General features: G+C 39.3%; 1 protein-coding gene across 1 annotated transcript in view; it reads right to left on the bottom strand.

Moving 5' to 3' along the window:
* Positions 1-25,293, bottom strand: part of GTDC1 (glycosyltransferase like domain containing 1) — a 453,744-nt gene extending 428,451 nt beyond the window's left edge. The window contains exon 1 of the mRNA XM_030801486.1: positions 25,194-25,293. The gene's annotated coding sequence lies outside the window, so the exon portion shown is untranslated. The remainder of the gene's footprint in view (positions 1-25,193) is intronic.
* Positions 25,294-27,628: the final 2,335 nt, after the last annotated feature.

The following is a 27,628-nucleotide window of genomic DNA, read 5'->3' as shown; positions in this document are numbered from 1 at the left end:
ATGAAAGAATAACTAAATTGAGGTATACTATATTCATGGTTTAGAATAATTCAATCATTTAGATGTTAATGTTCTCCAACCGATCCACTGAATTCACACAATGGAAATTAAAATTCCCAGAAGTATTTTGTACAAACGTACAAGCCGATTCTCTGATATGGAAATAGAAAAGCCTTAGAATAGTGAAAACAATTTCAAAAAAAACAAAAAGAACTTACACCATGTGATTTCAGGACTTACTACCGAACAAACAGTGTTATGCTGGCATGATAGACATATAGATCAATATAACAGTGTTCAGGAAAAAACCCACACATATATGATTGGTTGATTTTTTTTTCTTTTTTTTTTTTTTTTTTGAGACAGAGTCTCACACTGTCGCCTGGGCTGGAGTGCAGTGGCACGATCTCAGCTCACTGCAGCCTCTGCCTCCCAAGTTCAAGTGATTCTCCTGCCTCGGCCTCCCAAGTAGCTGGGATTACAGGCACCCACCACCACATCAGGCTAATTTTTTGCATTTTTAGTACAGACAGGGTTTCACTATGTTGGCCAGGTTGCTCTTAACTCCTGACCTTGTGATCCACCCGCCTCGGCCTCCCAAAGTGCTGGGATTACAGGCGTGAGCCACCACGCCTGGCCATGATTAGTTGATTTTTAACAAAAGTTTCAAGGTAATTCAAAGGAAAACAACAGGTGGATATAGAAGAGAACGATCCCTGATCCTTACCGCACACTATATATAAAAATTAACTCAAAACAAATCAGAGACCTAATGTAAAAGCCAAAACTGTAAAATTCTTGGGAGAAAACGCAGAAAATCTTTTACAACCTGGTATTAATCAAAGATTTCTTAGACACTTGCCGGGCACGGTGGCTCACGCCTGTAATCCCAGTCCAGACTGGGAAACAGAGCAAGACTTCATTTCAAAACAACAACAACAACAACAACAAAGATTTCTTAGATATTACCAAAAAAAGGAAGAAAGCAAGCACAGACCACCAAAGAAAATGTTGATAAACTACACTTACTCTACAGACCAAGAGAAAACATCTAACAAGAACTTGTATCTAGATATACAAAGATATAAAGAACTATTGTAACTGAATGACAAGAAACAATCCAATGTTTTTTAATGGACAAAAGATTTCATCAGCTATTTCACAAAAGAAGTTATATAAATGGCCGATGAATAAATGAAAATACCAACATCACTGGTAATCAGAAAAATGCAAATTAAAACCACAAGGAGATACCAGTATACACCCAATAAAGTGCCTGAATTTAAAAGAATTATACCAAGTGCTGGCCAGAATGTGGAGTGACTAGAATTTTTTCATACATTGCTAGTGAGTATGGTACAATCACTGAAGAAAATAGTTCTTCGAAGCAATTTCTTACAAAGTTAAGCATAAACTTACCATATAAAACAGCAATTTTACTACTGGGTAACCAACCCAGAAAAATTAAAGCCTATTTCCACAAAGGCTCACACCTTGAATGCTCATGATAGTGTTATTCACTATAGGCAAAAAAAAAACAAACCTGTAAACACCCCAAATGTCCATGAACAGATACATGGATAAGCAAATTGTGAGCACATTTATACAATAGAACACTATTCTTTACTGAAAGGAACAAACTAATGAGACATCATAAGCCTCAAAAACATGCTATAAAGAGTATATAATGTATAATTCTATTTATCTGAAACTCTAGAGCAGGCAAAACGAATTCATAGTGACAAAAATCAGATCATTAGTTGCCTGGAGATGAGTATGAGGGAGGAGTGACTACAAACAGACAAAAGGAAATTTCTGAAGTGATAGAGATGTTCTGTACCTTGATTGGAGTAGTAGTTACATGAATGTGTAAATCTGTCAAAACATTAACTTGTACATTTAAAATAAGCACATTTTACTATATGCAAATTATACCAATAAATATGATTTAATTAAAAAGAAGTAACATTCAGCCATTTGGAAATAGCATCATTCCCCAAAGATATCAATAAAAGACAAATCAACCTAACGAAAGGTTTAACCCCTAGGTAATAAATCTTTTATTGTCTTTTATCATTCAATCCATTATGCATTAAGTGCCAACTGTGTGCCAGAAATGACTCCAAGTCTGATGGCACAGGAGTAAACAAAACATAAAATACTTTGCACTCATCAAGCTTTCACTCTGAAAGAAAAAGACCATAAAAAGTAAAGCAAAATATACAGTAAGTTCGTTTGGCAAAGAGCAAACGAGAAACATAAAGTAGTTGCCGGGAGAGGGACATTTTAAATAAGATGGCCAAAGAAGGTCTCACCAGAGATGCAACATCTCAAGACCCAAGAAAGATTAGGGAATAAGTTAAGCAGTCATCTGGAGGATGAACATTACAGGCAGAGGGAACACCAACTGCAAAAGCCCCAAGGCCAGCTATTCCAGAAACAATATGGTGTCAAACAGGAATGAGGGGTAGTAAATGGAGTCAAAAACTGAGATATGAATGAAGGGTACGTAGAGAGTCAAAAAATGAGGTTGCAAAGGGGGCAGTATCATATACAGCCTTATAAGCTACTACAAAGACTTTATCTTTTACATTAAGTGAGAAGGAAAACAAATGAAGCTTTGAAGAATGACAGGATTTAACTTATTTTAACCTAAATATTCTGGATACTGCATTGAGACCAGACTGATGTGCTGGGTTTCAGGTTGTGAGAGGAAGCTGAGAGACCAGTCAAGAGGCTACTAAAATAATCCAAGTAAGAAATGACACTGGCTTTGGCCAGGTAGTAGTAGAGGGAGTGAAAGGTGATGAGATTCAAATTCTAAATATATTTTCATGGTAGAGTCAACATGAACTACTGACAGATAAACTGTGAATGTGAAAGAAAAAGAAGAGCCAGGGATGACTCCAACATTTTTGGTTTGAGTATCACCAATGGACTTAGATGGCGAAGATTAAAGATGAAACAAGTTTGGGTAAAAAGATCAGCTCAGTTTTAAGTATTTTAAGATTTATATTCCTTTAAATATCCATATGGGGATGTCACAAGACAGCTGGATATGTGTCTAGAGTTCAGAGAAATAAAGATTTTTTTTTTTTTTTGGCAAAGTAAATCACTGGATATTGATGGTATGTGTGTACGTGAAATTTTTAGCAAATAATCCATATTTGATCAGGGCTTCAGCACTGAGACTAATGGATTGTTTGTGTGTTTTCTGATTTACATAAATCCATACAAGTCTGCTAGGCACTTCACACCTTTATTTTTACTTTCACATCTGAAGTACAGCAATATGGATAGATAAGGTGTGTATTTAAGATAATAACATGAACAGACACATTCCTGGAGCCATAGCTATTTAAAAGTGACACTAGCATCAAGATACTTATTCTTATTCTAGAGAGAGCTTTAAAAAACAATCACTTGTTATGAAACTAATTGCTCTGCCAAGTGCTTCTTAGGATTTGTAAAAATCATCATCTTCTCTACATTTTACTGCTTTAAATCAGGGAAAGTAATAGGCTTTGTGATTAGACTTGGAAGTTTGGTTTTGATGCTAATAACCATCCAGGTTTTAAAGTGAGTAACGTTTCCAACTTGATAACGCACGCTACATGCACGCTATAGCTCATAAAGGAAGACACATTGCATATCACTAGAGAACTGCAAAGATGAGATAAAAATACCAAGATTCAACTGGAATTATAACATGGGCAAGCAAGCTTAATTGATGGTTGAAAGCATTATTTAAAAAGTAAAATTATCATTTTCCAGTGTGAATGAGAACTACTTCTCAGTCGCCCATTTCCACGGCTTTGTTTATTCCCTCATGCCAGAATGCCTCACTTCCTACTTGATATCCTTTTGTTCTTTCAAGATCCAGCCCAAAGTTGGCCTCCTCCACAAAGACTCCTCTGAACCCCAGTGGTATTCACTGTTCTTTCCAAATTCCCATAGTACTGCCACTTACATATTTAGAGCACCTATGTCATTCTGCCATGAATTAACTTTAGCTATTTACACTAAAGCAGAAGCTCCCTGAGGACAGAAAACGCCACAGCCATCTTTGCCTTTCATGAAATGCCTAGAACAGTACCTTACATATTCTGTTTAAGCAATCACTAAAGGTCTATTCAACTGAACAAAAATCCTATTAAACTAAAAAACTGATCAAGTGAACTGAACTCAATGGAATATACGCTTTCAAACATATTTTTCTGGATCTCACTTCCCCATCTCTCAACACCCCAGATAAATTCCATTATTTCTCAGTCACTCTCAAGTGACCTCACAGCAGAGGGGTCATCAATTACAGCAAGCAAAAAGGTGACCCCTCCATCTTGCATAGTTCCCTATTGTGGAAGTTACATTCTTTTTTTTTTTTTTTTTTTTGAATAAAGACAAGAGTCTCATTATGTTGCCCAGGCTAGTCATAGACTCCTGGGCTCAAGTGATCCTCCTGCCTCAGCCTCCCAAAGTGCTAGAATTACAGGCATGAGCCACTACACCCAGCTGGGAAAAACACTCTTAGGCTAACCTCCCATTACCCCGCCCACAGTCCCTTCACATGGCAAGCAGCCCTCCTTGGCAGGATCCATCCAGATAACTCAAGCCTGGTTACCTCCCACCATGACCATTTGCATGACAAAAAAAAGTCATGCCTTCTTAACCACACAAGATGGACACATGCAGACTCCTCCACCTACTGCTCTCTCATTCAACATGCCATCTCAGCTGGCTCCAGTTATTCGCCTCCCCTCCAGGAACAAGTCTATGTTCAAGTGTGCTCCCAACTCTCAGAAATGTTACGTGATATGGTTAGGCTTTGTGTCCCCACCCAAATCTCATTGTAATTGTAATCCCCAGGTGTCAAGGGAGGAACCCAGTGGGAGGTAACTGGATCACAGGGGTGGCTTCCCCCATGCTATTCTCATGATAGTGAGTGAGTTCCCCTGAGATCTGATGGTTTTGTAAGTGTTTGGCAAGTTCCTCCTTCGCTCACCCTTCTCTCTTGCCAGCCACCATGTAAGATGTGCCTACTTCCCCTTCTGCCATAACTGTAAGTTTCCTGAGGCCTCCCCAGCCATGCAGAACTGTGAGACAATTAAACCTCTTTTCTTCATAAATTACCCAGTCTCAGGTATTTCTTTATAGCAGTGTGAAAATGGACTATAATCATGTTTTCTCAAAAACTCTCTGGAAGGTGCCACTGCAGCACAAGGAAACAAGATTCTGCAGCTCATTAAACATCCAGACAAACTACATATCATTACACTTCTGGCAGACAAATCCAAATCCTGGGCTGGAAACAAAAGGTCCATTTGGGAAGAAACAGGGAAATGTCACAAAACTAACTCCCCACTAGATTATCAGCTCCATCTGAATGACACTTTTAATCTCTCTTCTAATTTCTCCTATATGCAGGAAACAGGTGTTGCGGGTGAACCAAGTCTATTCTTTTACTAAGCCCCACATCCCTCTTTAGAAAGCAGGGTTACTTATTATTACCCTTTGGTTTCAGCTTTGGAGCTTTAGCAAAAATACTGAAACAAACAATTCCTAGTCATCATTCTATTATCAAAAGTGTATAATCCCCCTACATTTACCACTTACCTATTATGAGATCTCTCATTTTAAGCAACTCAATGTGAAATACAGATTTACAAAAAAATGAGGGGGAAAGCTACTGACTAAACATACCAAGGAAAAAGAAAAAAGGAGATTCTTCATCTGGTCATACAAATTTTACCTTAAAGATTAGTATTATTCATATTTAATTATATATACATTTCGTGAAGAGCCAACTGTTTACAATGGAAAATGTGCACATTCGAATTTAGATTAAAACATGCTACCTGCAAAATGAAAATGAAAAATTCTGTGCAACCAACCAGGTCAATAACTGCATATCTACTTATCAATAATTTCATATATACTTAATCTTATTGTCATTAGGGTTTTTTTTTAAAAAAAAGATGTATCTTTAAAATATACTAGATTTCAGCTATTATATGAAGAATACTCCTACAGACTCTCTGGCTTTATAAAAATCATTTAGTACAAACCAATATTTATTCTTGGTACAAAATACAGACATCTACAAACTTGAACTAACAATGCATGGTAGAAATGGGTATAACCATTTAGGAAAAGTTATACATATAAAGTTATATATATAATTATAAAATTAAAACACAGCAATCCTATCAAAGAATAATTTCACTCTTAGGTATTTAACCCAGAGAAAATGGAATACATGTTCATAAAATGACTTATACAAAAATTCTGTTTATAGTAATATGATTTGCAATAGTTAATAAATAGAAAAACAGTCAAATGCTCATTAACTGAAGAATGGTAAACAAATTACATAAAATAAAACACTGCTCAGCAGCAAAACAGAATGAACCACTAATACATGCAACATGGATTAATCCCAAAAACATTATGTTGAAGAAAAGAAGTCAGATACAAAAGGGTATATACTCTATCATCTCATATATATGAAGCTCAAGAACAGGCTAACATGATCTATGGAAATAGAAATCAGAACACTGGCTGCCTGTGGGGAGATGAGGAAAGGGAAGGCCTGATAGAAACAGTGCGTTAACGGGGCTGGGTGCGGTGGCTGAAGCCTGTAATCCCAGCACTTTGGGAGGCCAAGGCTGGCGGATCACGAGGTCAGGAAATCAAGACCATCCTAGCTAACACAGTGAAACCCCATCTCTACTAAAAAATACAAAAAATTAGCCGCGCATGGTGGCAGGCGCCTGTAATCCCAGCTACTCGGGAGGCTGAGGCAGGAGAATGGCGTGAACTCAGGAGACAGAGCTTGCAGTGAGTGGAGATAGTGCCACTGCACTCCAGCCTGGGTGACAGAGCAAGACTCCATCTCAAAATAAATAAATATATAAATACATAGAAACAGTGCATAACGAACTTTTAGGGATGATAAAATGTTCTATTTTTTGAATGGGGGATAGTTAACATGGGTGTACACACATGTCAAAATTCACTTAAAAACTGGTTCACTTTATTGGACATAAATTATACTCCATAAAGTTAATTTTAATTTTTATGTATTTATTTATTTTGAGACAGGGTCTCGCTCTGTCACTCAGGCTGGAGTGCAGTGGAGTGATCTCGGCTCACTGCAACCTCCACCTCCCGGGTTCAAGCGATCCTTATGCCTCAGCTTCCCAAGTAGCTGGAATTACAGGCACACACCACCATCCCCAGCTAATTTTGGTATATTTAATAGAGGTGGAGTTTCACCATTTTGGCCAGGCTGGTCTCAAACTCCGACCTCAGGTAATCCACCCGCTTCAGCCTCCCAAAGGGCTGAGATTACAAGCATGAGCCATCGCATCTGGCCCAAAACGTTAATTTTTAAAGTCACATCTGACACCTTACTTCCCGAGGATGGCAAGGATAGCCAGTTAAAGTGTAATCTCTTGCCCAAAAGATGAAAATAATATGGATAATAATCATAACAAACTTATAGCCTAAGTCAGAGTCTAAATCACAAATCCAAGTCACCCAGTATCATAAGATACAAGGATAAGTCCAGCCTATAGAAATATCCATAAATGTTCACAGAACAAATGGAAACAATCAGCATGTCTTTTCTTGGGAAGCCATTACCTGAACTAGCTGGTCACCTTTGACCACCATAAGATAGGAATACAACTTCATATTAAAGGTCACTTGTTCCTTCTTATATAGTATTTTCTCTGTCTCCTTTTGAATTTTGACATGTGTGTACACCCATGTTAACTATCCCCCATTCAAAAAATAGAACATTTTATCATCCCTAAAAGTTCGTTACGCACTGTTTCTATGTATTTATATATTTATTTATATATTTATTTATTTTGAGATGGAGTCTTGCTCTGTCACCCAGGCTGGAGTGCAGTGGCACTATCTCCACTCACTGCAAGCTCTGTCTCCTGAGTTCACGCCATTCTCCTGCCTCAGCCTCCCGAGTAGCCGGGATTACAGGCGCCTGCCACCATGCCCTCTTTTCTATTTACTAATAACTTACCAGACAATCAACAGAAAGAAAAGGTCTCTGCTCAAAGAGTGAGCAGTCTTTGAGCAGCTCACTCACATATTTCAGTAACATCTATTTCTAAATCACTTTTCTGCTCTCTCTTCCCAAGTCGTCTCCCTCTTTGAGTAAAATTTTCTAGGACTATTGTACTTCACTCTTGAATAGCCCTCCTACTTCTTACCTCTGTCCATCCAACTGTCTTATTTGCTTGCCTATGATCTGTTTGCCTTTTTACTTTTCTGTATTTTCAAACAATTAGAAAAGTATTTTTCACTCTAATATTTTGAGTTCATGATTTCATTCATTTTTACCTGTCCTGTCTTCATTACCACATCCCTCACCAAGGTGCCACAGGACTCACATTTAAGCTCCGCCATGACACTATCACCTTGGCTGTGCTTTACTTCACTCCCCCTGCGGGACAAACAGCAAAGCCAAATATCCCATATCACTTTGCTCTATACCTCAAAAAACATAACCAGATCATCTGACTCCAACACCCTACCGCACAGTTGCCTTTTATATTTAAAAACGTTAGCCTAGGCAACATGGCGAGACCTAATCTCTATAGAAACTAAAAATTAGCTGGGTATTATCACATGCCTGTGGTCCCAGCTTCTCAGGAGGCTGAGACGAGAGGACTGCTTGAGCTCAGAGGTTGAGGCTGCAGTGAGCCATGTTCACATTACTGCACTCCAGCCTGGGCAGAGTGAGACCCTATCTCAAAAAAAAAACGCTGCTGCTAAGGCCTTGCTCCTAACCAAATGGGTCCTTTCCAAGAAGATGATATTTTGTTACAGAGCTGCATATATCTGCTTATAAAGCCTGTAAACATTTATAGTTCTTATTTTAATAAGCTTCATGATACCATTATCCAGTTATCATCCCTGCATCCCAAAATGTTTGGTAGTCAGCTTTGTATCAGATGACTGCTTGAACCAGTCCTCCTTCAAGTACTTTTCTACAGATTCTATTTGGAGTTGATCCAATTCAGCTTATGATATATAGCAGTTTCTTTGGTAGCTCATGATCACCTGCCCTCCATATATGAGTTTTGTACCATGGCATCACTTACACCTGAAAGTGCAACTATACGATACTTTACTAATAATAAAGGCAACCCATTAGATAGTTGAGTTCTAGTGTCCAGATACCATATTTGCAAATATGTCACTACTTCTCAAGAAGGCTCCAATGTCATTCTACAACACCAACACGAAGTCATTCATGTTAAAAGCTGTTAATCTTAAAATCTCCCTACATGTATGCCGGCCTTTCAGATTTCTTTTCTATTTACTAATAACTTACCAGACAATCAACAGAAAGAAAAGGTCTCTGCACAAAATGAGCCACTAGCTGTAGGATTCTCTATTTCAATTCTTACCCTAAGACTTTGTATACACCATTTAACTTGTTTCCTCATAAGGAAATTGGGATAGTGGCACCTGCTTTCAAGATTTTGGAAAGACAGAATTTATGCAAAATGTCTTACTCAATGTCTGGCATACTGGAGACTTTCACTAAACACTTCATAATGATAACAAGCCACTCTATTCCATTGATATACTTACTCTAGCACCCTTCTCCATCCAAAAATAGAGTGTTCATTTATGATCTTACTATCTATCACAACACATTTAGATCTCATTCTCTCTTTTATACTCCACTCATTTCCCAATGTCTGGAATAGCCTCACTTTCTCCATTCAAAAAATTACCTCTGACTCTCTTTAAAAAAAGCACTTTTAACCAGAGATTTTGAGGTTGGAGGGAAAGGTGGTTAGAAAGGGACCCATTTAAATAGTCACTGCTCTACTAAAATGAATCCAGTAAATTGGTATGCAACAAGATCTTCAAGAGGAAGGAAGAAAGGATGGGAGGAAGGAAGGATAGGAGGGAGGAAGGGAGGAAGGGAGGAAGGGAGGAAGGGAGGGAGGGAGGGAGGGAGGGAGGGAGGGAGGAAGGAAGGAAGGAAGGAAGGAAGGAAGGAAGGAAGGACAATAAATTGAATACAGCAATGCATGCCTACTATACTCTTACCTTACATTAATTTTTCTCCAAAATGTTTTCTAGAGTCCATGAATGCCAGGATCACTGCCTTCCTCATATCCTATAAATATCATGACTAAATGGGTCCTTTGTAGAACACAATGGAGAAAAAGAGAAAAATGATGAATTCTCAAGGCTTTCCAAATCCCAGTGTTTTGTCATTTCAGAAAGCAATTTATGAGAACTCATCAGACAAGGGAGTGGAGGAGAATAAAGCTAAATACTCTTTTGACCTGATACAAAACTAGTTTTAAACATCTGGATTTTCTTCTTGATTATATTCAACAAATCAATTAATGGCTCAAGAACCATCTAAAAGACGCTTTTTTGCAACTGTGTTCTCTAATTCAATTAAATGGCACTATGCACTCTAAAATGAACAACATTTTTATACTCACTTTTATGAGATGGCTCTCAATTTTAATATAGACAGGTGAACTTAAAATAACTTCGAACTATCAATCTATATTTATGTATCCATTGGCATTATTATATTTTGAAATGGTTTGCCTTAAAAGGAAAAACATAAACTGCAATCTAGTATTCTATTCATTGTCCCTTTCCCCTTACTGAAGGCCTCCGGAAAGGCCACAATGGACTTCTTAAATAGAATGGGATATTAACGTTAAAAACCACATATTTCTTATTAAATTTACCTTATCTATAAGGTAAAAAGGTGCCTGCTGCTCTATTTAAATAAACACACACACACACACACACACACACACACAAACTGTGGCCCTTCCTAAAGTGACTTATATTTGAAAACGGCAAAGCTTTCCAAATATTAATCATAGTAATTCCAAATTCAGTTCTCAAGGTAGTTCAATTATGGCACGATAAATGAATGATGGCATTTAATTCAAAATCTCTGAGTTTTAGAATCCAGAACATCCCTTTCATTCCAGATTCAAAAGAGTTTACGGTATTCAAATGCTACAACACACCTGTCTTTCAGTTACAGGCATTGCTTCAGTGAAAAAACAGCTTAAAAACCATGAAATGAAATCAATTCCACATAAAGCTATTGTAAGATTCTGATCTCTAATCTGACTTGTAAATTAGATGTGTGCAACTTCCACTATCCAGCAACCTGCAGATCTTTTTCCTAGCAGGATGGCGATGTTAGTTGCACTGCACTCTGACCAAAAACATGCAGTGGTGGCAGTGGCACACTGACAAACTGAATAGTATATCCTTTGAATAAAGATTTCAAGGTAAGTCATGAAGGAACCTTTACCATTTGTTGATGAACTGTATATGCCATATAAAAAGTAATCTATGGTTTATATCTAAGCTGTAGAGTTTTTGTTGAATGCTAAGATTTAAAAATGCTGAAGATTCAGTGAGGGAAAAAAAATGGGATTCGACATTGAGAGAATCCATGCACCTCATTTCCCAGCACTGCTTTCAAATCCTCTATTACTATTTATTTGGTATAAATAGTATACCAAAAGCAAGGACTCTCAACCAAACAAAACATCAATTTGATTCAGAGAATACTTTGATGTTCCAATTTCTTCTGATTCAATACTTCTAAAAAACAAAAATACATAGGTTTATTTTCAGTTCATACCTGCTTGCCAAATCATTTTAAGTGAATTTAATTTAGTTGATAGGTCTAAAAATATTAATTTATGAATTCAACTGTTCTATGGACACTAATACCGTACAGTATGATTCTTTACTATTGAAGAGTCCACTGAAAAGGATGTTTTCCTAGAAAATTCTGAGTATAATACCTTTTTGCAAATAGAAACATTTTAAATACTCTAGATGAAGGCAAAATTTCAAGAATCCCCTAAGCAAACACTTCCACATGAAAATCATAGTCCTGAAATTAACCCTTTTAGTCAACAGATGTTTTTCTTTACTGTATTTCCCTTACAGTGAGATAACCCAATATTAAAAGGTGATAACTATATGAGTTTCATAAATATAAGATCTTTAAAGCTTGATTACCAAAGCAATTACATTATGGAATGATAATATAATACACATTCCCCAAGTAAAGCTCAAATTTACTTCAACCACACCAATACCACCAAAAATTTTTTTCACTTATATATACGTGTGTGTATATATATATATACATGTGTATATATATACATGTGTGTATATATATATATATACACGTGTATATATATATACGTGTGTGTGTGTGTGTGTGTATATATATATATATATATATATATATATATATATATATTTAGTCCTGAAGTCCTTGGAATCATAGTAGGGCTTGGTGCCATACTGGTGTCACACTCTGCCAGACATCCAAAGAATATGCCAGACTTCTTTTTCAACTCCTTTGTCTACCAGTGCATCACTGGACCCTGCAGGCGGCTCGGCTCACCCAGACAATTTCAGTAACGGATTTTGGCTCTCTGTGCATAATAGATGGCAATCCTTAGGAAGTATCCAGTTTGTCTCACAGCTGAGAGATTTGAACCTGCTGCAGATGTCACATCTAAATTCTTGGATGGATTTTTATCATCAGTGTCACCTATAAAATAAGACAGTGTCACCAACAGCATTGTCCTATAAAACATCTATTTCAGCACTGCTAAGTTTTCAGCATCATGACTGACAGTAATTTATTTGCCTGAAAAGGGTCAACAAACTATTGCCTGGGCACTGAAATCCAGCATGCAACCTGTTCTTGTACATCTATGATCTAAGAATGGGTTTATATTTTTAAATGGTTGAAAAACAGATTTTTTAAGAAGACTAGTATTTTGTGACATGTGAAGATTATATGAAGTTAAATTTCCACTTCCATAAATATGGCTTTATTGGAACATGGCTATATTCTTTCATTTAGGTATGTTTCTACAGCTGCTTTCAGGCTATAGTGGCCAACTTGAGTAGGTGCAACAGAGTCCATAGGGTCCATAAAGACTAAAATAGTTACTGCCTGGTCCTTCCAAGGAGAAGTTTGCAAACCCCTGGCCTAAATTATTTTTTTGGTGAGTAGGTAACATGACACCTAGTGTATGTTACATGAAGAACCTAAGTGGAAAGACTATAATGTTTCCCTGTCTTACTTCTATCCATTCAACTAACAAGTATTTGTTTGGCCAGACCTGTTACAACAATGCAGACAGCTCTAGTCACTTCGGTCTCCCTTTTGGCTCAGTTTTGCCTCAGTCCAAGGAGTTAATATTAACTTTGGGCAGGCAAGAGGACAAGGAGCTCACCTTCAGGTCAAATTCCAGTTCTCCAACATTGGCCTGCTCCATGTCCCCAAACTCTCCTGGTTCTGAATTTCTGCTTTGTATCAACCATTCTCTGTAATGGACTTCCTGTACTAGACATCAGTCTAGTCTGGCAGTATTTCCTGCCAAAGACGTGGGCAAGGGGCTGAGTCACGGCATTCTTTGAACTATGCTAGCTGATCATCAGTTCTATCCCTGCTCTAACAGCCATCCTGTATGGTGGATTTGTTTTGGGCACCTTGTGAACAGTCTGCATATTCCAACATTCCTCTTGGCTTCCACTGTTCCTCCTGGTTATGACTGCCCCTGAAGTTCATCACTTTCATTTTACATTGAAACTTCTGGCCAAAGACTTGTTCAACACTCCCAACTGGCCTGTGTTTTTGTTATTTGAGTTCAGTTCACATAACAAGAGCCCAAGAAAATGTTATCTATATAGATGGATTTCCCAACTTAGAAACACCCAACTTAAAACATCTCTTATGTTTAAGCATCTGCTCCAAAAGAGAATATATCACCCCCACCCAACCAAGTAGTATCCAGAATATCCGTTTTTTTCCCTCCACCACTGCTAGTTGGCCCAAAGTTTCTATACTTGCTTCATCTGAAAGCGTTACCTATCACCCACCACCCACACGGGATGCCCAAGATATCTGTGTCTCTTGAGCATTGCTTCAAAATGCCTCTCTTGCTGTCACTAAAGCTTTAACAACCCTGTTTCTGTTGTGAGGGAAAAAGAAGAGTTTCCTGCCACTGCTGGACTGCAATGGAGAAATGTGTTTGGCTAGATTTCTAGAAGTCAGAAGTATAATTCCACACAAAAAGATGTTAATTAGTCCATAATGAGACTGAAACGCTCATACTATTAATGGCACTACAGAACCCATCTGTAATTCATATTACATTGTTGCAGATAGTTAATTCACAAACGCAGTCATAAATTGTAGATTGACGGTACTAGAAAATAGCTTTAAAAATGTCAGGACGGATTAGCGTATGGACTTCAAAGAAAATTGGCTTATTATTTGTTTGTTTGTTTAAGAGACAGGGTCTCACTCTGTCACCCAGGATGAATGCAGCAGCACAATCATAGCTCACTGCAGCCTCAAATTCCTGGGCTCAAGAAATCTTCCCACTTCAACCTCCCAAGTAGCTGGGACTACAGGTGTACATCACCACACCGGGCTAATTTTTTTTTTAAATTTTTTGTAGAGATGGGGTCTGGCTATGTTGACCAGGCTGGACTCGAATTCCTGGGCTTAAGCAATCCTCCTGCCTCTTCTGTAAAGTGAGTCACTACAACCCTGAAGTAATCTGCCATGGTGAACAGCTCCAAAACCACAGGTATACCTCACAACCAATACGGTGGTATCAAGTGTGAATAGGCTGACAAGAATGACCATTAACCGTATCTCAATTTGGTATGGCAACCACGTAGGTAGCATCCATTTTAAAAACAAAAACCTTCTTACCCTCTGAATATTTGGAAAATGTCACAGTAGTCCACTGATACATTCTTATAACCAGAAAAAGAAACTAGAGGCATGTTAAGTCCATATTCCAAATGAATACCCAAATGATTAAAACTTTAGAACTCTGTTCATTTGATGAATCTGGCCTTCTTTCCTTAAAGAAACAGTTTTCAATCTCTTTAGTCAGGACCACTTTGTGTTCTTAAAAATTCCTGAGTGCTCCCAAGAGCTTTTCTTTATGCGGCTTATAATGATCAATATTCACCGTGTTAGAAATTAAATGAGAAAAAGTTTAAGTATTTATCAATTTATTTTAAAAACTTAATAAGATAACATATGTAATAAGACAATACATTTTAGGAAAACAAAATGTTTTCAAAACAGAAAAAAGCTTTCAAAAACAGAAAAAAGCTTTGTGCGAAAAATTATGTTGTTATAAAAGCTTTGCAAATTTCTTTCATGCCTAGCTTAATAGAAAACAGCTGGATTCTCATATTGGTGTCTACATTCAATCTGTTGTGTTATGTTGTTTTGATTGAGCTACATGAAAAAAAAAATGGCCTCACACAAATACACAGTGAGAGAAAAGGAAGCATATGTATTAACAGCCCATTCAGATAATTGTAGATGTTCTTTTTTGATACTACACCAAAACTTGACAAGTAGGAGTTTCTTAAAGGTTAGTTGAAATATGGAATCTCATACATATGAACTCTTTGTATTCTGTTACTTGCTTTTTGAAAAGATCTTTCACCCACAATCTTGTAACACTGGTCACTTTGAAAATATTGGTTGAGTTATACAGATATTACAAATCTTGACACAATTTGTCATATAATAGCAAAAACTCACATTCATTAAAATCACCACCCATCTCATCAGGAAAATCTTTTAAGTACTGGGAAGCTGACAATAGCACAGCAGGTAACACAAGTTTTCTAAAATTTTAATTTTCACTTGAAAGTTTGAATTTTATCATTGGCAACAATACTGTCAGTTGTTTTCCTTGAAGTGACAGGCTCACTTTGTTCATTTTCAAGAAAATGACTGCCAAATTTCTAAGTCTAAATAATCACAGTTTGGTATTCATTCTTTCAAGTAAAAATGATGCTTCATGCAAAATTTGGCTAGTTTCACTAGCAACTCAAAAAGAAAAATCACATATGGATTTTTCCTCTAGACAGGCAATGTACTCTGGATATGCAGCAGAAATGCTTTTTGCACATTTCGTATCTCATCACACCAAATATTAAAACAAAGTATGCTTAAGGGTCAAAATTAAATCAATTAGCAATTGTTATCACTTCATCAAGGACATTCTTAAGTGAAAGTGGCTTTTTCTTTTTTTCTGTGAATGCACAGCTGTGAAAAATACCATGATTACTAGGTACAGTTGGGTCTCACTGCCATTTAATTTCTAGAATGCTTAGTTTCATCGATCATTGCTTTTACACAAGCAGAGCAAATGTCAAAGCTGTAGAAAAGGCAAAAAGTTAGTATTACTATGATAATGGTTTTTACCTCATGGACACTCCTGAAAGGGTCTCAGTGATCCCTAGGGATTTGTACATCACAATTTGTGAACTGTTATCTTAAGGAAACACTAAAAGCTATGAATAAGTCACCATCCCCAAATCCACAGTGAATATCCCCCATATAATAAATATACTAAATATGTGTATGAATTCTTGAACTCAAAAATTGGTCTAATTTGTTTATATAAATAACAATAGCAATTAATATTTAGTGAGCACTTACATGTATTATCTCATTTAATCCTCATACTAAACCTATTAGCTGCATACTTATGCTACAGATAAGGAAACCTGTGATGAAGAAAGGTGAAGTTACTTGTCCAAGGTTACAACAGCAACTATCAGTATTTATTGGATTCAGGCATAACCAAGTATTTTGCATACCTTACTCTTAAGTCTTCACAACCACCTTTTTATTGTCCTTATTACCCTTTATTGTTCTTTACATCTCTAGTCTTTAAATCTTCATTACTAGTTTTACAGACTAAAACTTTGAAGCAAATAGTGTAAAGTATCCTGCCCAAGGTTACCCAAGTGGAAAGTGACGAATCATCCAATACAAGTCTGTCTGACTACAGAATACAATACATACTCTGCCTTGCTATACCACGCAGGAGTATACTATTTGTATATAAATAAACTGATAACTACAAGAGTCTTATACAGTTTTAAAGTCAATTGAGTAAGACCCCTATTTGGAAAGATTTTTACTAATTTGATTACCTCTGTCTTTAAATAGTACAAAACCTACTTCCTTTTAAAATGATTTGCTCTAGATAGTTCATTAATTCACACTATTTGAATACGACAACAGATTAATACAACTAAGTTACTAAAAAAAAAAAAAAAAAAAAGGTAACTCTAAAAAAGACTAATCCCCCCACCAGATAGGAGGAAACTGAAACTCGGAGCAGTTACTAACTCCCCACAAATGCTTGCTGCTCATAAATGGCCCAGAATCTAAATCAATCTGGACTGACTGTGAAACCCAAAATCTGCAGTCACATTGCCTGCATATATTTAAGAAGGCCTCAGGCAATGACCTAAGAATTGCTCACAAGGTCCGGACACAGAGCTTGCTGATATCATACCCACCTACCCAAGGTAATCAAGATATGAATCACCTTGTATCTTAAAGACCAAGAGGTGAAAATGAAGCTGGTGCACACTGAAAATAAAGAGCCATGTTTTCAGGTGCTTTGAGTAAAGAAAAAAGTAAATTCACTTATAAGGTGTCAGTACACATCTCTGTGGCTGAGACATGCTTGCTTCCATTTAAAAAAGAAAAAAAAAAAAAAGCCTAGAAGACAATGTCATCACACCTACACAGGCTCTCCACAGATTACACAATAGCTTTCAGATGCCAGGAGCCCAGGAATGCTGCAAACCTTAGTAATTTGCAGCAGATAATCATTTTCCTAAAACTCTAATCAATCCATAAAACTTTCATTTCAAGTTAGGATCTATAAAGGCTAGGCATCATGCCCCAACCCTTTGTTTCTATTTTAAGGGCCTACACTGCAAAATAGCTGCTTAATATTTAAACCCAAAGGAGGACAGAGAAGGAATCACGGTTCCTCTACCTCAATCCCATATCTTTTATAACCTGCTATAACTCAACTTTTAGGAATTATAAACATCTTGAGATTGGACAGAGGACTGTGGCTTTAATTTCAAACAACTTGTATTCTTAAGGAGTCCCACACACGTTTGACAGGAAGGTGACAAAATGGAAGGCTGTGGTGTACCACCTAAAACAGCAGGCAGTGCAGGGGAGAGATGAGCAATTATACTCGTCACAGAATACCACACTCTGGATTCCTATGTAGCAAAGAAAAAACAAAACTATAGAGCAACTTTACCTCCCCCATGAATGATTCCTAACATGACCTAAAAGAATCACAATCTCGTAAGCAGCTAACAGATATATAGAAAAAGAAAAAAGAAAAAAAAATCAAGATTGAGGTCATGTCCCTTGACATGCATCACTTACACCAAAGATTCCCCCACTTATCTGAATTAATTTCACGTACCTCATTTCATTCAGATAATTGAAGTTTTCCTTTTAGAGTTGTGAAGTGTTTACCTCAACATAATTAGTAAACTGTCCACTTAAAAATACCACTACAAAAATTACCACCCCCTCGCCTCTACACATTTACACACACTCCACTACCATTAAAAGTATAAGATTTTGGCCTTCACAAGAAACTTAATTCAAAAGTCCTCTTTAAAAAATTAGCACAAGAAATTTCACAAAAAAAGTTGCAGTCATTGCGTCTTTAATAAGGAGTGTTTGCATTACTTGTTAAAGACATGGTAATTTGGGTGTTCAATACATGACTACTGTTCCAAAACCAAATTAAAGGTTTAGACTACTAAAGAGTTTGATGACTTGCCTCAATACAATAACTGGGATCGTATAGAGAACAAAATCAAAGCGGTCTCTCTTCTTTATGAGCAGGCATTTAAGGGCCTTTTAATGAGAATTTACTCTTTGGTATATAATTACTAATGAACAAAAATAGGGCCATTAAACTCACTTCTTCATAATAAAACTAATTGTAAGAAATATGATAATATACACATATTAATCAAATTCATGAAAAACTGAAATCTCCAATGCCTTACAAGACAACATAGTGAAAATTATATACCTTTTCTTCTTAATTAAATGTCCTGTCAGGTGACTGATGCCATTTTTTACATGGATATGCCTATAATTTAAAATACACAGACTTGGCCAGGTGCGGTGGCTCACGCCTGTAATCCCAGCACTTTGGGAGGGTGAGGCGGGCGGATCACAAGGTCAGTAGATGGAGACCATCCTGGCTAACAAGGTGAAACCCTGTCTCCACTAAAAATACAAAAAATTAGCCAGGCATGCTGGCGGGCACCTGTAGTCCCAGCTACACGGGAGGCTGAGGCAGGAGAATGGCGTGAACCCGGGAGGTGGAGCTTGCAGTGAGCCGAGATTGCGCCACTGCCCTCCAGCCTGGACGACAGAGCAAGACTCCGTCTCAAAAAAAAAAAAAAAAAAAAAAACACAGACTCTCCAGTACTAATGATGGCAATGAAACGTCTAAGTTTCTTGAATTAATTGTAAACTTCTATATGAACACTGGCTTCCCACACTGATAACAGAACTTATTGTTGGGAGAAATTTATATCTAATCTATATGTATCACCTGCTATATGCCAGGCACTGTACTGAGTGCTAAGGACACCTCCAGGGAACTGGACAGATTCAGTTCCCACCCTGGGATACACACGATCTAGATGTAAAGACAGATAATGACCATGCTCGAGGAATGTGTAATAGATACTTGTGATGTCATTTTATACATACCACACACAGAGAGAGAGAAACATGCGAGAGAGAGGAAGATTCCACGCACGGCTCCTGGCTCATCACTACCACAGCCCTTGATCCAGTCTTTTGCTACAATGTTGGGTGTGTTAGGCCCCAGGGAAAGCCTCTGACCTTCTCCTGCCCCAAGACAGGACTCTAATCGCTTTTCCCACGCCCCGCCCCCCAACCCACAGAGGATGCCATTCTATACCCTGGAGGAAGGAACGCTGTCATAAAGTTTCCACAAGAACCCAAAAGAACTGAGTTCAGAGAGCTTCCAGATAACTGAACACTGGAGGTTCCTGGAGAGCGATGCACTCAGAGATCACAGGGTAGCTCTGCACCCCTTCCCCCATACCCCGCCCCACATGTCTCTTCATCTGTCGCCTTTGCAATATCCATTATAATAAACAAGTAAATGTGTTTCCCTGAGTTCTGTCACTCCAGCAAATTAATAGAACCTAAACATGGGGTCGTGAGAACCCCAATACCTGAACAAATGAAAGCTCAAAACTAAGAGAAAAAGGCAGAAAATTAAACACTTGAAAAATAACGAGCTACCATTGAACTGCATACAAATCACCAATTTATGGGAGACACCCTTAAGTGTCTCCACTAAGAAAGCAAAGAATCCAACAGCTGGCTAGTCAGGAAAGGTGTTCTAACTCATGACTGGATGAATCCAGGGTGTCCCAGAGTCCTTGACGCAAATGAAATGTTGACCCTCAAAAAGGTTCAAATTATAACAGCCACAGAGCCTAGATCTCAGTATCTAAAGGGTCAATCTGGTGAGTGTGAGTCCAGAAAACAGTATCACAGGATCTTGGCTCTGCAAGACCCCAACCACCTAACTATGGATAAGAATAGGTCCCAGCTCCCTAAGGGTAGGGGAGATAGCAAGGAGAGGGAGATCAAGCTGTTAGGGTGCCTAAACAGGCTTAAGACAAGGTTCCAGTTCCACAAAGGACCTGGAATACAAAAAGAAATCACCCAAGAAACATAAATTCTATGGATTATTTATAACTTACTAAGGAAAGACTATGGAATTGCTTCTCTGGTTATTTTTTTATTTTTTATTTTCTTTGGAGATGGAGTCCCGCTCTGTCACCCAGGCTGGCGTGCAGTGGTGCGATCTCGGCTCACTGCAACCTCCGCCGCCCAGGTTCAAGCCATTCTCCTGCCTCAGCCTCCGAGGAGCAGGGAATACAGGCACCTGCCACCACGCCCGGTTAATTTTTGCATTTTTAGTAGAGATGGGGTTTCACCATGTTGGCCAGGTTGGTCTCGAACTCCTTACCTCAGGTGATCCACCAGTCTTGGCCTCCGAAAGTGCTGAGATTACAAGCATGAGCCACCACGCCCGGCTCTGGTTATTTTTTAAATACTCAAAAAAAATTATCATCTGTTTAAATGACTTGTGTGATCCTACAGAGCATAGGCGAAAAGCACTAGCTATTCTTACTAATTGTCTGATTCTATATCCTAACTCCATCTATAACTATTTTGAAATATTCTACATGCCTCACACACACTTAGTTAAGGTGTTTGTCATTATTTCAAAACTCCTTATGAGAAAAGTGCTTTAAAAATGAAAATCTTGCAGGCAAACTGAGTACATCCCAAGGATATGGTGAGACAGCATACCTTTGTGAGCAATGGATGCTCAGGGCACCAGAATAATTCCAGATCCTTCCTGTTGTAGGTGACAGACGTCTTAAAATATCTTCGGTCTGAATAGAAGAAACTGACCTGGCAGTGAGTAGGCCAGGCAGACTAGGACTGACATCAGAACCAGCAATGATAGATGTGAGCTGATTTGCTTCCTATAAATTAAACACCATCCTACTCTACCGTACAACTTTCAGTAATATTAGTAGAAAAAAAATGAAAGTAGTTCAAAGACGTCCCTATGAAAGCTATTACCTCTATGACTCCACATGTTCAACTAGGAATCAGCCTATAGAATTGGCTCTGCAACTGCTCAGCCCAAATTTTACTCCGGAGATTCAAAGAATGGAGTGTTGGTTTGTACTTCCAAGAGAAATGCTTGAAAATTTTCCTCAGTTTTTTTTTAAAAATAACCAGGCAGGGCACAGTGGCTCACGTTTATAATCCCAACACTTTGGGAAGCCAAGGCGGGAGACTGAGACCAGCTTGGCCAACATGGTGAAACCCCATCAGTACTAAAAACACAAAAAATATTACCTAGGCGTGGTGGCACATTCCTGTAATCCCAGCTACTCAGGAGGCTGAGGCAGGAAACCGCTTGAACCAGGGAGGCGGAGGCTGCAGTGAGCTGCTATCACACCCACTGCAATCCAGCCCGGGTGACGGAGTGTGACTCTGCCTCAAAAAAAAAAAAATAAAAAACATGCTATTATTCTGATATTAAATAAAAGAAGAAGAGGAGGTAAGAATACAAGTAAAAGAATACACAGTGTTCTTCATGTAATACCAACAAGAAGCATAACATATCAAATACAACCTAAAATCATTTAAAATATCATTTGGGACAATTTGCCAAGGTAGTCCGAACTCTGAAAGTTATGTTCCTTACAAAGGTCTATATGCTGAAAAACATATCCTTATAAAATAAAACCAAGATTGTAAAATGTGGCCTATGGTAACAATCAGAGGGTCACTCAATTCATGTTGTCACACTTTGCTCTCGTGGAAACATCTATTATTTTAGCTCACCTAAGGTGTTCTATTATTAATGTTCTTTCCCAATATCAGAGTGACTAACATAAGTTACAGAACAAAATTCGCAGTGTTAAGTTTCTTCCCCCAATTTTTCTAAAGTATCTGACACCTGCTACCTCTTTCCATATTGGAATTCAACCTAACCAGCGTACCCAGTTCAACACAAAAAAGGAACTGAGTTATTTCAAGTTTACTATATCATGATTCAGGACTTCCAGGCACTCTGCTACCTTCAAAAATTAGATTAAGCCCAACAAGATCATAAGCATTTAAAGAGTACCCACTACACATGATAACAGGTATACACAGATGAGTAGGACACAGCCGAACTTTCACGAAGCGCCTACCAGGAAAGTGCACACAGGCCAACAAGTATGTACTAAATGCCTACACTACACACTGTGCTCTGGGATGTAAAAAATTCATCTCACCACAGCAAGAACTTCAGGACTCATGCATTTGAGGCCCACTTTGAAATGTGAGATTGGGCATGCTGGAATTAGATTATTACATGTGAAGGGATTTCCCTTCTTAAGTGACAGTCATGCATCACATGACATTTCAGTCAACAAAACATCGAATATACAACTGTGGTCCCATAAGATTATAATACCGTATTTTTACTGTACCTTTTCTAAGTTTAGGTGTGTTTAAGCACAGTATTCAGTACAGTAACATGCTGCACAGGAATGTAGCCCAGGACTAATAAGCTATACCATATAGCCTAGGTGTGAAGTAGGCTATACCATGTAGGTGTGTGAGTACATTCTATGATGCTCCCACAAGTACACATTTCTCAGAACATACCTGTCATTAGACACATGACTAAGTCAAGGTTTATATACACCATAACTCTAAAACTCTTAAAATACCAATCTGCTGGAAGTGACGTAGGCTATCCGAATCAAAATTATGAATCGATTCTTGAAGGGCAAGATAATTGCTAATTCAAAAAAACTGGAAAGTAACGTTTAAACTGATAGAATGTAAATACTTTCTAACTATGTACAATTTATGGCATTTTAATCTAATGGGTCCGAATCATAAATTAAGAAAAAAAATTTAATTTAGTTAATTACTTGGCTTTTTAAGATACCATAATCAAACAAACTTTAGTACAAGAATAGAAGAGGTCTGAATTACCTAGTTAAGTGTTTAGTTAATTAAGACTACTAGTTCTATTCAGCTCCTGCTAAATCTCATCAAGAAACTGTCTTCGATTCTTAATTTCTCTATAAAATAATGGGATTGGATTATACTGCTAATGTCCCTTACAGATCGAAAATTCTGTACTTCTGTGATGCATAAGATTAAAATGTCAACACAATTTTCAAATCAAGACTAAAGAAGCCATTTTAACCTTTGCGAACTGGTGATGTTAAAAAACTTACTATTTCCTACCTTATTGCAAGTATCATGCTTCAGATTTTACCTACTCATTGTTTTCAAGCATGTCAAAGAAAGTTTCGTGATTTAAGGGGTACTTCTCTAACCCTCAATACTAAAACTGTTTCATTAAATACAGTACAGGACCCTAAGGAAAATGTATACCAAAAGGGAGTGGGAGCCGAGAAGAATCTAATCCAAGTCAGACCTGGAACGCACTAATTAAAATTCAATATTTCACTTGATATGTGGGTTCCTACATGAAACTCCTGTCATGGTTAAAGCTTAAGGTTAAACAGGTTAATAGAAGCCAATAGAATGGCTCTATTGAATTGTACTGAGCAACTTTTTCAGCAGCTCCTTTACCTAACCAGTACTTTAAGCTTTAAAATCAACTTCAGGGGTAGGCACCAAATAACCAAGTGAGCCACGGCAGCCGGGGCTGCAAACTGAAATCCATCTCGTATGGAACATCATCATCAACTCACGTTTTCCATTTCAAACTGCGATACAGGTGGAAGAAAAGCTGTAAAAGCCTTCTCTTTGAACCTCCCATCACACGGCCTCAAGGCATTAACTTAATCTCAAGATAACCTAAAGCAGCACAGTTGTCAGAAGACTCTAAAAGTTGTATGTGCGAGAGAAGGCAAAAAAACTACTTCGGGACTAAAGATTAAATTTCGCTGCTGCATTCCCAAGACTTAAATTCAGAGAATCTTTCCACCTGGACAGAATGGGATTGTCTGGATCCCGATGAAAATGGGAAGTTATGTGCTTAATCCTCAGACGAGGGATTCCGGGGTGGGGGGCACAGTGAGGGTCTTCACACTCGGCTAGCAGAGGGGAGTGGGGCGCTGGGGAGGTCTGGTAACTGAGGGCGACTAGGAGCCAGAAGCGAAGCTTTCCCTCGGGAAGGCCTGGGGCTCGCACCGCAAGGGGCCAAGCGCCGGGCAGCGTGGTGGTCGGCGAAGCACCCCAGCCAACTCAGGCCAACCCGGGCGCCCGGCCTCCCTTCTCCCGCGCGAGGGCGACGTGCCCCCACCCGTCCTCGCAGCCTGCGCGAGGAAGAAGCGGAGCGCTGGGCTGCGGAAAACCAGCACGCACGACGTGTAGGCACCAAGAAAACGCAATTCGAACACGACCAGTTTGCAGAAGGAACAAAACGCCACGGCCTGGACGCCCCATTCCGAGCGCGGTGCGGACGGCGGCGCAGGCAGCGCAGCGCGTGCGCCCGGGAAGCGCGCAGCTCTCAGCTCCGCCTCCCCCACACCCCCCGCCCCCGGCTCCCCGCGCCGCAGCCGCCGCTGCTGCCCCTCTGGGAGCTCCGCGCAGCGCGGCCCCGCGAGGCGGGCGCTGGGGAGGGGAGGGGCCGCGCTCCCCGCCTCCCCGCCGGCCCGCGCGGCTCCCCAGCCCGGAGCCTACTCACCTCCTCCTCCTCCTCCTCCTTGTCTCTCCCTCCTGGCCACCGGCGCGGCCCAGCCGGCGACGCGCTGACGCCGTGCCCCTCCCCCGCGGCCGCCGCGGATGCCGCCGCCCCTCCCGGCCCGCGGCCGCCGCGGCCTCCGGGCGCGTCAGGCGCTGGTCCCGCCCCTCGGCCCGCCCGCGCAATCGAGGCCCCGCCTCTCTGCGCCGCCCGGACTCTGCTGGCGCAAGGTCCCTGAGTCAGCGGCCGCTCCCGCCCGCGCGAGTCGGTCCGCCCCGGCCTGCGGGCTGGGCTCCTCGCACCTGCCCACTGTCCCCCGGCCTCGCTCTGCTCCCCACCTCCCTGCGCGCCCTTTCCTATCTCGTCAGCACCCTGGCCGCCCCTTCAGCTTTTTCGTAGTCTCTCCCCAACCTCCTAGTCCTGTTCTAAGCTCGCATAGTCACCTTCTCTTTCTTTCTGGAAGGTCTGGTCGACCTCGGATTCCTGCTGCAGTTTTCCAGCCGGCCCGTCGCATCTCCTTTCCCGGTCTACTCCCCGGCCTGCTAGAGCCTCAGGGCCCCTGTGCGGGTTCCCGGCTCTCTTGCCGACACCTCTACTTGCTCTGCAGCCCGTACCTCCTCCACAGCTGCTTTGCCAGTGCCTCTTAATATCCCTCCCTCTGGACCCCCTCGATTCCCTCCTGGCAAGGCTCATGCTTTCCTTTATCTCCATTTTTCGCGTCCTTTCGGTTCTGACTACTCCACACACTAATGATGCAGTTTGAGTATTCAATAATTGCATGTTCGCGGTCCCATTTACACGAAGAGTCACATTGAGTAATTAAAAATCACAAAGCAAAGCGACAGCAGTGGAGACCTTTTTTTGACTTGCATAGTTCCATCTATATTTTCCTTATGCAATAATATTCTCATTGCCACTTGAATTTCAAGGAATGGGATTTTCTTTTGGGGCTTAAAATTCACAAATGTTGGATGTTTTTTCGCTGCGACCTAATTTCACTTTAGCTCTTTTATTTATAGAATACATAGTAGAAAGAGTACCAGGAAGTCCCAGGTGTTCTTGACTGTAAAATGAGGAATGTGTCCCTTCTTTAAATTCCTTTTTGAAGTAAAGGATCCTTTCTAAAGTAAAGGATTTTGTATCTGGAAGGAGGTTGTAGGTTAAATGACTGGCGAAGGCAAAGCATGCAAATATAACTGGATGTCTGGTTTATTAAGTAACTTCATTTTAAAAACTGCAACTTGGAAGAGTTAGGCTGTGATGCGGAAATGAGTTAAGAAACATACCAAAATAAAGGAAATCGATTAGGCCTTTGTAGTTATTTCCACAAGTTGCTTTAAGTTATGTGAGTAAACATTCTTATCCTTAAATTGATGCGTTGAAACTATCTTCCGTTCTAAACAAAATCCAACTCTGTGTGGACAAAGTTTAAAACCATTGTTGAACTGAACAACAGCATTGTAAGCATTTGAAAGCCTAATAAACCATCTGTCCATCCACTTTCACACAAATTGAGAAACAGAAAAGAGTAAATGCCAAACCCTGAAAGTGAGTGTTCTGACTACACATGAAACTAGTAAATCCTATTACACAGAATAAAATACAAAATGCTTCTTCACTTACGACGGGGTTACTTCCCAATAAACAAAATGTAGGTTAAAAATATTGTAAGCCAAAATTGCATTTAATGCTAGCAATACAGCAGATGGTCCTTGACTTCCAATATTTTCAACTTTAGGATGATATGAAATGTATATGCATTCAGTAGAAACCGTAACCCCATCATAAGTCATAAGAAGCTCCTCAACTTACCATGGGGTTACATCCAGATAAACCCATTGTAAAATGGAAAAATTCTAAGTCAAACCACAATATCTGAAAAATCCTAAAGTTTATGGCTGCCATTTCATTGTTTTAAAAATAGAATTACATAATTTTATAATTAAACTGGTCCTTAAAATAATTGGGAGTCTAATCCTTTCATTTTAAAATGAAAAAAAATTTTTAATTCTTTTTTAATCTGATTAAGAACTGAAGCCCAGAGAGGGTAAGCTGTCTACCCAATATTACCCAGCTTAATTGGAAACAAAGCCAGGGTTCAAACTCAGACTTTCTGTCTCACATACCTGCCAGCATCTGGCTCATATTAATAGTTAACACTTATATAAAGCTATTCAACATCAAAATTCCTTGACTTTGCAGCTTTGCCTACATGGTCTGAGTGATGTATGAAATTGCACTTGGCATTAGCTAGGAAGGTATTTCTGTCAGAAGCTGTTTTGTCCCACTGGTTTCAAGGATTCCTGTTGCACAACTTTCATCTCAGTCAGGGTTCATTTGCATGATCCAGGCAATTCTGGCCAGACCTCCGGAGCCATGAACCAACCAAATGCATTCATCCTCGATGGTGACAAGGTCTGTGCCTACTTGTAAGAATT

This window comes from Nomascus leucogenys, chromosome 20 (assembly GCF_006542625.1).
Source record: "Nomascus leucogenys isolate Asia chromosome 20, Asia_NLE_v1, whole genome shotgun sequence".
NCBI classification, from domain to species: Eukaryota; Metazoa; Chordata; class Mammalia; order Primates; family Hylobatidae; genus Nomascus; species Nomascus leucogenys.
This window is presented reverse-complemented; position numbering and strand designations above follow the sequence as displayed.